The sequence below is a fragment of the Ranitomeya imitator genome, chromosome 5, assembly GCF_032444005.1.
Source record: "Ranitomeya imitator isolate aRanImi1 chromosome 5, aRanImi1.pri, whole genome shotgun sequence".
Taxonomy (NCBI): Eukaryota; Metazoa; Chordata; class Amphibia; order Anura; family Dendrobatidae; genus Ranitomeya; species Ranitomeya imitator.
In genome coordinates, this window is record NC_091286.1 from 669,974,396 (window position 1) to 669,986,961 (window position 12,566).

The 12,566-nt window shown below is 48.8% G+C and overlaps 1 protein-coding gene across 6 annotated transcripts in view; it reads right to left on the reverse strand.

The window, feature by feature from the left end:
* LOC138638743 (cytochrome P450 2C23-like) overlaps positions 1 to 12,566 on the reverse strand; it is a 761,024-nt gene that overhangs the window by 360,052 nt on the left and 388,406 nt on the right. Inside the window, exon 1 of one of the 6 annotated variants that reach the window (XM_069728294.1) lies at positions 2,116 to 2,215. The exons of the other annotated variants lie outside the window; for them this stretch is intronic. The gene's annotated coding sequence lies outside the window, so the exon portion shown is untranslated. Of the gene's footprint in view, positions 1 to 2,115; positions 2,216 to 12,566 lie in introns of those variants that run through there. 6 annotated transcript variants of the gene reach the window in all.

Consider the following 12,566-nt stretch of genomic DNA (forward strand, 5'->3'; position numbering starts at 1 on the left):
ATGGAGGATCATGAAAACCGAGAGCGCAGGAACAACATCCGGATAAAAGGCCTACCGGAATCTGTCGCCTCTGAAGCTCTAAACAAAGCAACTACTGAAATATTCCAATCCTTACTTTTGGAACAAGATCCCCAAAACATTGAAATTGTAAGAATACATAGGGTGCTCCGTCCTAAGCCTAAGCAAGGAGATCCACCTCAAGATGTATTATGCAGATTCTTAGACTTTCGCACCAAAGACCTAATGTGCAAGGGAGGCACGAGACATCGAATTTGAAGGATCACACCTCAAACTATTCCAGGACCTATCAGCAATTACATTTAAAAACGCTATCTACTCAAACCGTTCACTGAAGCGGTTCTACAGAAAAAACACCAATACCGCTGGCTTTACCCATTCGGGATACAAATTATCACTGAAGATAAAAGACTGGGGTTGAGCGAAATGGATGGGTCATTTTCATAAGTCGCTGACTTTTGGCAAAGTCGGGTTTCATGAAACCCGACCCGATCCCTGTGTGGGGGCGACCACGTGGTCGGCGACCTTCGCGCCAAAGTCACGTTTCATATGACGCGTTCAGCGCCATTTTTCAGCCAATGAAGGTGGACGCAGAGTGTGGGCAGCGTGATGACATAGGTCTCAGTCCCCACCATCTTAGATAAGGGCATGGCAGTGATTGGCTTGCTTTCTGCAACATCACAGGGGCTATAAAGGGGCGTTCACGCCGACCGCCATCTTACTGCTGCCGATCTGAGCATAGGGAGAGGTTGCTGCCGCTTTGTCAGAAGCAGGGATAGTGTTAGGCAGGGTCCATTAACCCCCAAACCGCTTGTGCTGTAGCGATTTCTACTGTCCAACACCACCTTTTCTTTGCAGGGACAGTGGAGGCTACATTTTTTTTCCTCAGCGCTGTAGCTCATTGGGCTGCCCTAGAAGGCTCCCTGATAGCTGCATTGCTGTGTGTACGCCGCTGTGCAAACCAACTGCTTTTTTCAAAGCACAAATCCTGTTGCTCCTTCCTTTCTGCACAGCTATCTTGTTTGTTTGTCCACACTTTTGTGTACATCAGTCCTTTTTATTGCTGCCTGCCATACTTTTCTGAGATTATTGTAGGGAGATAGTAATTGTAGTACAGTCCCTTTTTTTTTTTTTAATATATATATATATATCTTCAAGCCACTTTCTGCCCCTGAAACTGTGTAGTGTAAAACAGTGGGCCTGTATATTTCTGCACTGTCCCACATCTAAAAAGGAGATTTATATTGCCGATCAGTGCATCTGCGCCAGTCCTGTCTGCGGTATCTGTCAGTCACTTTCTGCCACAGAAACTATACTGTGATACAGTGGAACAACAAAATGATGGTATTAGTTGGCAACATTGCGTGAAAAGAAAAACTATACACACCCAATGTTACACGCGAGCCGGTCTAGTAGCAAACTCAGTCGTAACTACATCATATCACAAGGAAGAGGGGAGGAATGTGGAAACCACAAAAAATACGACCACAGAGCAAAAATATAAAACTAGTTATCTTTATTAACAATATAAATATGAGACTACAAAGCATGACATAGGACGCAGTAAGGAAACAATGTAACACACAGAGGGACCGTAACTGTGCAGGAATATGACCTGCAGGACAAGGACTGGCTCACAAAAATAATCCAAAAGTGGAACAAGAGGAAGTAGCAGGCTACAAAGGAATGTGTGGAGGCTAAACCATAAGTCTCTAGGTAGATCTAGACATCAGGCCATATAGCACATAGTATACAGTCAGAAAGAACACTGGACCATGTTATACAATGTATCAGAAAGTACATATTGTGAGCGTCCAGACCAAAACTACAAGGTGACATAAGTGCCATAGATCACACCGGACAAACAGCTGATATAGGTAAAAGCCTAAATAACTCCCCCATGGTTGCTACCACACTAGTACCGCAATTCCCCCAAAAAATAATGAGCGCACTCGGCCGCTCCCTAATGTGATCCTAATTATGGGCAAACTGCTGATGAAAAGTGAAACCTATGCTTCCTCCTCTATGGCCGCTCCCACACTATGCAACAACTCCCCATATGATAGTAGGCGCACATGGCTGCTCCATAGTATTTACCTGATAGTGGGCGGCCAGCTACTCGCTGCCAGATCGGTGTCCGATCGGTGTCCGGTGTTATATTGTCTTTCTGTGTTTTGCACAGGCACATTCGTAGGTATTATGGACTTTAGAGCTAAGGAGAAGTCCTGGCTGGAACAAGTCGAACAGGTTTTCGGACATGACGGGACGGGTTGTGTATTGACCAATGATCGCAGTAATGACGCAATTTTTGAATCCTTTAAGAAGATGCTTTTAAAGCGTACGAGGATTTGGTGGAACAGGATGTTCCTTGAAAAATACCTTTAGAAAAATATGATCCCTAGGGGTCTTAGAGTAAGAGTGGTGCCAACCTTTCCCGTGGAGGATACGGAGTTTATTGCTGGATGGGAGGAGGGCTGCGGAGCATGTTCGGTGGCACTCATGCGGTTACTCATCGGCTCCAATACTAAGACCATTGAAGGTCTTGATAAAGAAATCGATGTGGGGTTATCAGAACTACGTAGTAAATGCTCAGAGGAACAGTTTAAAAACTACGAAACGCAGATGGATAGATCCCTTGAGTTGGTGGTGAAAAAGATCAGTGAGACGCGGTCCTCCAAATTTAATAGGGACACAAGAGACTATCAGACGCACAACATATATCAATGGACAACTTCAGTTAACCAACAGCGTCAGATACAACGGAGTCTATCTAATACATCTGTTTCGTCAAATAGTACCCAATCCGATGGTTCGGTCTCCTCGGCGGTCACACGCTCAGGGATCAGTTATAACAGGACAAGAAACTACAACTATCATCCTTATAAAAGATCTAAACCTCGACATTTTCAATTCTCAAGGGATGACAAGAAGGTAATTAACCTTAGTGAATATCCTCTATCTGAGACTGACTGTTCACTTCTGTATAGGGGATTGTCTTTTTCACCAACTGCTGAACTTGACCACTTTACGGTCATTAAGGATCTTCATTTATTTGCACGTTCCTTATTATTTAAATGATATTTTTATGATGATAACCTTCACCAATTATTCCCCACAGAAGACAAGCAGTCAGCCTTAAGGATATTGGAGGAATTGTCCCGGGAACATCATAGAGAGGAAGGAGGTATGATCCCGAATTCGATCCGTGTCAAATCTAAGCGTTTTCCACCACTATCCAATTGCGCAGCCATCGATACCTTTGTAAAGGTAGTCAGTGAGGAGTTAGCTAGAATTCCACAAACAATACATAATGCCAACTTAACTAGACACGAGAGGGAGCGTTTGAAATAACTGAGAGATCTCCCAGGGGTTGTGATCAAGCCGGCGGACAAGGGGACTAACATCGTCTTGTGGCCCAAGGCGATGTATGAAAGAGAGACCATACGCCAACTATCTAATCATACATGTTATAAGAAACTTACCTATAACCCCTTGTCCGCCTACTGTTCTGAACTCAGGGAGATTCTCAGAAAAGCTACCGACAAGGGTATTATCACCAACGAGCTGTGTTCGGCCTTGATGGTAGTTGAGCCTACAGTATCGACATTTTACCTCCTCCCGAAGACGCATAAAAATGCTCTTATACCACCTGGATGCCCTATTGTGTCGGGGAGAGGTAATTACCTTGAAAATATAAACAAATGGATAGATTCTATCCTACAACCCCTAGTTGAAGAACTCCCCTCTTTCTTAAAAGATACAAATCAGTTGTTACGGAGGGTTGATGACTTGAAGTTGAGTGAGGATACAATCATGGGAGCAAAGGATGTGGAATCGTTATACACTAGTATTCGTCATAGCGACGGCCTTGCAGCCACAGAATTTTTTCTATCCACATCCAGTTGCTCCCCTGATTTTCATGTCTTCGTTTTGGAGGTACTGCATTTTACGCTTACCCACAATTTCTTTACCTTTTAGGGGGTCCTTCTTCCTTCAGCTCCAGGGAACAGCCTTGGGGGCAGCCTTTGCGCCGTCCTATGTTAATCTGTTCCTGGGGTTGTGGGAGAGGGACCTCCTACAGTCTGATGGTCTGTTGTCTATGGAGCGCGTCCTGCTTTGGACGCGCTACATAGACGACATTTTCATCGTCTGGCAGGGGAATAGTGAGACTTTCAACCGTTTTGTTGACGCTTTGAATGACAACAATAAAAACATTCGGTTGACAGCTGTTTGTGATGTCACCAATATTGAATTTTTGGATGTAAGACTCACTAAGAATAGGAGCGATACCATCCAAACTACCATCTATAGAAAACCGACTGCCACCAACATGCTCCTGCATGCTTCTTCCTCTCATCCAGCTCATATGATTTCCTCAGTCCCGGTTGGGCAATTTTTACGAATACGTCGTATCTGTTCCACTTTGGAGGAATTCGAAGTGCAAGCTAAAGAACTTAAATCCCGTTTCGAAGAACGCGGGTACAGTAATCGTGCCATTAAAAGGGCCTATTTGCGGACGAAGCATAGCGACAGGAATAGATTACTATATGGGAGCAACTATAAAGCGGACAAATCTGACATTAGATTTGTAACTAATTATAATTCATGGGCAGGGGCCATACGAAATACACTTGAACGAGCCTGGCCGATACTAAGAACAGATTCTACTCTAGCTAAATTATTACCCCCTTGCCCTTTGATCACATATCGGAGGGCAAAAATATACGCGATCATCTTGTACGGAGCCACTATAAAAGCAACCCACAGATGACCTTTTTACACGCCCCGAGTAATAGATTACGAGGGGGTGTCGCTCTTGTGGCCATTGCGTAGCCTGTAAGAACATAGTGAGGGAGGATACATTCGTGGACTCATTGGGACAGAAGACTTTTAAGATCATGAAATCTATTACATGTACATCAACTAATGTAATATACTATGCTTCATGCCCCTGTCGCTTGATTTACGTCGGGCTGACCACGCGTCAGCTTAAAACGAGAGTGAGGGAGCACGTTCGGGGGATTGAGCGGGCAGCACAAGAAACAGATATACAAGCGCTAAAAATGATACCTTGGCACTTCAGGATTCATCACAATTGTGATGGCAGCCTGTTACGTGTCAAAGGTATCGATATGATTGAGGAAGATATAAGAGGTGGGAGGATTTCACAAAGGTTGGCACAGCTTGAAAATTGGTGGATGTGGACACTTAATAGCGTTCACCCACATGGGTTGAACGAGACAATTAGTTTTGCGTCATTTCTGTTATCATTGCTTATGCACGGGAGATGGTGGGATGCGCGGGGCATTGGACTGTTACATGTTTTTAATTGTGTTTTTATACTTTTTCTAGTTATTAGTTACAACCTGAAGATGTCAGATGGTTGTGCGACAGGATTAATTGTCACCAGAATCTATGTCATGAATATCATGGGAAGACACCGTCAGAAGATCATGCATCTTGATTGGACTAATCGGTCCGCATTTGGTTAACTGATATACTGTTTTAGCATTAGTGTTGAGCATTCCGATACCGCAAGTATCGGGTATCGGCCGATATTTGCGGTATCGGAATTCCGATACTGAATTCCGATACTTCCCGCGTATCGGATACCGGAATCGGAAGTTCCCAGAATTCAAATTGAACGCAGCAGCCAATGAGGAATGAATGAAAGTGTGGGCACATCCTGTTTAGCATGGTGGGCATGTAAGTACTGGCAAGGCTGGGATTGGCTGCTGAAATGATGTCACTCTGCACTATAAAAAAGCGCTGCCGCCATTTTGCGCTCACTCTGCTGTGATTTCAGTTAGGGACAGGACGCTGTGTTCTAACTGAGGGCCAGTCGAGCTAGCTAATTGCTTTATTTTCCTTTCCAAAGGCTAATTTAGCAAAACGCTGTGTGTTCTTCACTGTTCACCTTGCTCTTGCCTTGCAGCGCTGTTTTAACAGCGTTCTGCAAGGTCTCTGTGTGTGTGTGTGTGTGCAGCTCACTCTGTAGTCTGTGTGCAGCCATATACCCGGTTGTATTCAGCTCAGGGGGGGTTCACACTGCCTCACACAGTTGTTCTTTTTTGCTCTTAGTGCAGCCTGCTGCACATTTTTTCTCAAATTTCCTATTAGTGTTTTTCCACCAGTCTCCAGCTCTATTGTGGAAAAACACTACATAGGATAACCTAGAGGGGGGTTTTTGGGCCTTGCAGCGCCGTTTACGGCTGTCTGCACGGTCTCCGTGTGAGCCCAGCTCGCCCTGTAGTCTGTGTGCAGCCATAGCCGGTTGGATTCAGCTCAGGGTTCGTTACTGGCTCATACCTTGAGAAAAATTTTCCTTTTTTTCAAATAGTGCAGCCTGTTTAAAATTTGAAAAAAAAAATTCCTATTAGTGTCTTTCCACTCGTATCCAGCTAAATAGTGGAAAAACACTATATAGGATAACCTAGAGGAGGGTTTTTTGGCCTTGCAGCGCCGTTTACGGCTGTCTGCACGGTCTCCGTGTGAGCCCAGCTCGCCCTGTAGTCTGTGTGCAGCCATAGCCGGTTGGATTCAGCTCAGGGTTCGTTACTGGCTCATACCTTGAGAAAAATTTTCCTTTTTTTCAAATAGTGCAGCCTGTTTAAAATTTGAAAAAAAAAAAAATTCCTATTAGTGTCTTTCCACCAGTCTCCAGCTCAATTGTGGAAAAACACTACATAGGATAACCTAGAGGTTTTTTTGGGGGCCTTGCAGCGCCGTTTACGGCTGTCTGCACGGTCTCTGTGTGAGCGCAGCTCGCCCTGTAGTCTGTGTGCAGCCATAGCCGGTTGGATTCAGCTCAGGGTGCGTTACTGCCTCATACCTTGAAAAACAATTTCCTTTTTTTCAAATAGTGCAGCCAGTTTAAAATTTGAAAAAAAAAATTCCTATTAGTGTCTTTCCACTTGTATCCAGCTAAATAGTGGAAAAACACTATATAGGATAACCTAGAGGAGGGTTTCTTGGCCTTGCAGCGCCGTTTACGGCTGTCTGCACGGTCTCCGTGTGATTTAAACTAGCTCTGTAGCCCGATCTGCACCAAAAAAAAGGTTAAGTTCACCAAACACAACTTACACTTGTGTAGGCCACATTTGAAAAATAATAAAGTTTAGTCCACAATTTACAACATTAGTGTTTCTTACACCTGTTAGGAGGAGCATTACAGGAATAAGCACACTAAGGCCTTAGTACTTTTCTGCTTATCTTTATCTGTCAACCAAGATGAAGAGGGCAGGGAGTAAGGCACGTGGGCGTGGGCGCGGAGCAGGGAGAGGAGCAGGGAGAGGACGTGGTGATTCTGTGCCTGCTGCGGGCGCCGGTGACTCGTCGTCACTCAGTTTCAGCAGGGAACAGTCCTTCATGCGCAGCTTTGTCGGAGAGCGCCGTGCACCGCTGCTGCGTGAAGACCAAATTGAAGCCGTTGTCGGGTGGATGGCAGCTAACGCCTCGGCATCGACTTCAGTTAGTGCCACATCCTCTCAGGCACAGAGCACTGGAGAGCAGCCATCTGTCTCTTCACCACCTGCCAAATTGGCCAGGCAGTCAGAGAGCCCAGGACAGGAGCCGTCTCTACTTCTGTTCTCTGAATCTCTTGGCTTGGAAACAGGGGGCCAGCCAAGCAGCATTGGAGAAATGGAAGAAGAGGCAGTGTGCAGTGATGCCCAACACCTTTTTCTCTCTGACTCTGAAGAGGCAGGTGGGCCAGTGCCTCCGGTGACCACAGCGCAGTACGCATCTGATGATGAAACTCAGGTGCCGCTTTCTCGTGCGTACTGTGCTGCTGAGACTACCCAGGAGGAGCAGTTGGTGGCAGAGGGTAGTGGAGATGATGAGGTCCTTGACCCATCGTGGCGTGAGGAACAGGAAGGTGGTGGGAGCAGCTCAGAGGAAGAGCTTCCTCTTACGGGCCAAAGAGGGAGAGGGAGGGGGAAGACTGCGGAGCCTGTAGCCTCCACTTTGGCACCCGTTAGGAGCCTGTCTCTTTCCAAAGCCAAAAAGGGCGCTCCCAAGACTTGCAGTGCCTGGTCCTTTTTTGACACAGTTGCAGATGACATTTGTTTTGTCAAATGCAAGCTGTGTCATCATAAAGTAAAAAGAGGGAAAAATGTCAGCAACCTCAATACCACAAATATGTGGAAACATGTGCGGACCAGGCACGCGGTGGAGTTACAGAAACACACTGAAGATGTAGGCCAACCAACAGCGGCAGCTACCACCTCTTCAGCTCGTGTTGCCTCTTCCTCCAGCTCACGCACAGCTGGTTTGGCTTCCTCCCAGAGACCTTGTGTAATTCCACCCACAGCACCACCTTCCCAGTCATCCTCACACTCCCAGTCTACTCTACAGCCATCGGTAGTACAGGCATGGGAGAAAAGGCGGGCATTCTCGGCCAACCACCCCCGAGCACAGGCTCTGAATGCAGGCATTGCCAAACTGTTGTCCCTGGAAATGCTCTCGTTCAGGCTGGTGGAGACTGACAGCTTCCGTGACTTGATGGCATTGGCAGTCCCACAGTACAAGGTGCCCAGCCGCTTTTACTTCAGCAGGCAGGCTGTCCCTGCCCTGCACAGGCATGTTGAGGCAAACATAAAACATGCGCTACTGAACGCCGTCAGTAGCAAGGTCCACCTCACCACCGATGCGTGGACCAGTCAGCATGGACAGGGGCGATATGTTTCCCTCACTGCCCATTGGGTTAATGTTGTTGAGCCAGGTACAGATCGTGCGAGTGGCGCAGGACGTGTCCTGCCCACTCCAAGGATTGCAGGAATCCAGTCTGTACGCATCGACTCCTCCTCTTACACCAGTTCCTCTGATTCCTCTCTGCAGGATCCGTCACAGTCCACCCCCACATGGACCCGTGAACGTTTACCTATGACCGACATGAGCACAGCCGTGGCCAAACGTCAGCAGGCCGTCTTGAAACTAGTTTCATTGGGGCATCGAAGCCACACAGCGCAGGAGCTCTGGAATGCCATAAAGCAGGAGAGCGATGTGTGGTTACTGCCAGCGAATCTCCAGCCAGGCATGGTAGTGTGTGACAATGGCCGAAATCTGGTGGCAGCTTTGGCCCTTGGCAACCTCACTCACATCCCATGTCTGGCACATGTGCTCAATTTGGTTGTGCAGAGTTTTCTGAGGGACTATCCAGATCTTGATGCCCTGCTGCACAAGGTCCGCCTAGAGTGTGCTCACTTGCGGCGTTCCAGCTTGGCCAGATCCCGCATTGCTGCTCTGCAGCGCCGATTCCGCCTTCCGGAACACCGCATCATATGTGACCTACCTACCCGGTGGAATTCCACGTTACATATGTTGGAGCGGTTGTGTGAGCAGCAGCAAGCAGTTATGGAGTACCAGCTGCATCAGGCGCAAAGAAGTCGCAGTCAGCGCCGATCAGACTTCACAACCACAGAGTGGGCCACTATGAAGGACGTCTGCCAGGTTTTGCGTCCTTTTGATTATTCCACGCGGATGGCAAGTGCAGATGATGCACTAGTCAGCATGACTGTCCCCCTTATCTGCCTGCTTCAGCAAACTTTGCAAGGGTTAAGGGATGATGTGGTGGAAGAGGTGGAGGATGAGGAGTCACCTTTTCCATCAGCTTCTGGAGAGTCAGCGCCACGTGGTTCCTCACAAAGGGGTACGCAGGGGCCAATTTGTGAGGAGGATGAGGAGGAGTCAATGGAGGAGGAAGAGCTCCGTCCAGAGGAGGGAGCGACACAATTGTCCAGTGGTCAGTGTGTACAGCGAGGGTGGGGTGATGACGAGCGGGCAGAGATCATGTCTCAAGCAGGGGACAGCGTTTCTGGGCCGGTTGGCACTCTGCAGCACATGGTGGATTTCATGCTGCAGTGCCTGAGAAACGACCGCCGCATCGACCACATTCTCAACATGCCTGATTATTGGGTGTTCACCCTCCTCGATCCTCGCTACCGGGACAACGTCCAAAACCTCATCCCTGCGTTGACCCGGGAGCGTAAATTGCGGGAGTACCACGACACACTGGTGAATTCCATCATCTTCTCCTGTCCAACTGAGAGGAGTGCTGCTAGTGCTTTACAAAGCAGCTCAGTGCGTCGAGGCAGTGGGGGAGGCTCTGCCCAAAGAGGGAGCAGAAGCAGTGCCTCTGCCCAAGGCAAGCCCAGTATGGCACAACTCTGGCACACTTTTGTGTGCCCGCCCCAAATGTCTACACCATCACCGGCGGCTCCAGTCAGCAGGAGGCAACGGTTCCGTCAGATGGTGACAGACTACATGGCTTGCCCTCTTACTGTACTCCCAGACGGCTCTTCCCCGTTCAAGTTTTGGGTCTCTAAGCTGGATACATGGCCAGAGCTAAGCCAGTATGCATTGGAGGTGCTGGCTTGCCCTGCGGCTAGTGTCTTATCGGAACGTGTCTTTAGTGCCGCAGGTGGTGTACTAACAGACCGTCGCATGCGACTATCCTCCGATAACGTTGACCGGCTTACTTTCCTGAAAATGAACCAGGCCTGGATCTCGCAGGAATTTGCCACTCCTCTGCCTGATTAAGTAATTGGGTGTCATCCAGGTCTCCTGCTGTGTTCATCTTTCTACCACCTGAACTGCTATTCCTGGGCTCCAACACCGCCAGTTGCGGCTCAGAAGTGCAGGCTGCACAGTAAAAACATACGACCCAGTGTTATTGGGTTTCAGTAACGTCAGCTGATCCCCAGCTGTGTAGCCGGCAATGTGTCCTGCGACCGCCACGCTGGCACAACAACCTAAATGTAAGGGAACCTGTCCCCCCCCCCCCCGTCGTTTGTTACTGAAAGAGCCATCTTGTGCAGCAGTAATGCTGCACAAGGAAAAGGTAGCTCTTTTTTTTTAGCTCTTTGCACACGCAGAACTTAACACTTATAAAATGTGTTCACTGATACCGTTATACCGTCCCGGAGCTGGGACTTTCCTTCGTAATGTGACGCAGCACAGCCGTCATTCCTACCCCCTTGGTGCCATGCGCTGCCTCCTCAGCGTTGTTTTAAGCTGTCACGGAGCCTGCGCTGTTCTGTTATCCCTTGGGCATGCCCTATTTGCGCTGCCTGTCTTCTGACATAATTTGGTGTCAGGCTGGCTGCGCCTGTGCGGCCGCGGTGCCCGAGATCCCGCCTCGCAGTGTCTTCTGATTGAGTCACACTGCGGGCCTGGGATCCATGGGCATGCGCAGTGCATATCTTCCCCTCGGGCTCTCGCTCATTTCCCTCCGCCTTCTTTAGACTGTGCGCCGTCAGCTGATCCCTAGCATGCCACGGCCGTGACACCGCACAGTCTGAAGAAGAGGGAAGGAGGGGAGTGAGAGTCGAGGTTATGCACTGTGCATGCCCATGGTTCCAAGGCCCGCAGTGGGATTACGTTAGATGAGACTGCGAGGTGGGATCTGGAGCAGCGTGGACGCACAGGCACTGACAGCCTGACACCAAATTATGTCAGAAGACAGGCAGCGCTAATTGGGCATGGCCAAGGGCTAACAGAACAGCGCAGGCTCCGTGGCAGCTTAAAACAACGCTGAGGAGGCAGCGCACGGCATCAAGGGGATAGGAATGACAGCTGTGCTGTGTCCCATTACGAAGGAAATTCGCACCTCCGGAACGGTTTAACGGTATAAAGGGACACATTTTTAGTGTTTACTTCGGTGTTTGCAAGGAGCATAATTAAAAGAGCAACCTTTTCCTTTTGCATCCTTAGTGCTGCACAACATGGCTCTTTCAGCTACAAACGTCTTGGGGGGGGGGGTTAAAGGTTTCCTTTCAACTTGCTCCAATCAGGCTTCGGCCTACACTCTGTTCCTCTGCTCCTCCTGCTGTCCCTGGGCTCTAACACCGCCAGTTGGTGCCTGGAAGTGCTGTGTGCACAGTCAACAGTCGCTCCTCTGTTATTGGGGTTCAGTAACGTCAGCTGATCCCCAGCTGTGTGTGCGGCAATACCTCCAATCTGCTCCTCCTGCTGTCCCTGGGCTCTAACACCGCCAGTTGGTGCCTGGAAGTGCTGTGTGCACAGTCAACAGTCGCTCCTCTGTTATTGGGGTTCAGTAACGTCAGCTGATCCCCAGCTGTGTATCCGGCAACGTGTCATGCGACCGCCACGCTGGCACAACTAAAATGTAAGGGGACCTGTCCCCCCCCCCCCTAGGCGTTTGTTACTGAAAGAGCCACCATGTGCAGCACTAATACTGCACAAGGGAAAGGTCGCTCTTGAAATTATGCTCCTTGCAAACGCTGAACTACACACTCATGTAATGTGTCCCCTCACACCGTCCAACCGTCCCGGAGGTGGGACTTTCCTTTGTAATGTGACGCAGCACAGCCGTCATTGCTACCCCCTTGGCACCGTGCGCTGCCTCCTTAGCGTTGTTTGATTCCGTCATGGACCCTGCGCTGTTATGTTATCCCTTGGCCATGCACAGTTTGCGCTGCCCGTCCTCTGACATCATTTGTTGTCGTCCTGGCTGCGCCTGTGCGTCCACGCTGCCCGAAATCACACCTCGCAGTGTCGTCTAATGTGATCCCACAGTGGGCCTGGTA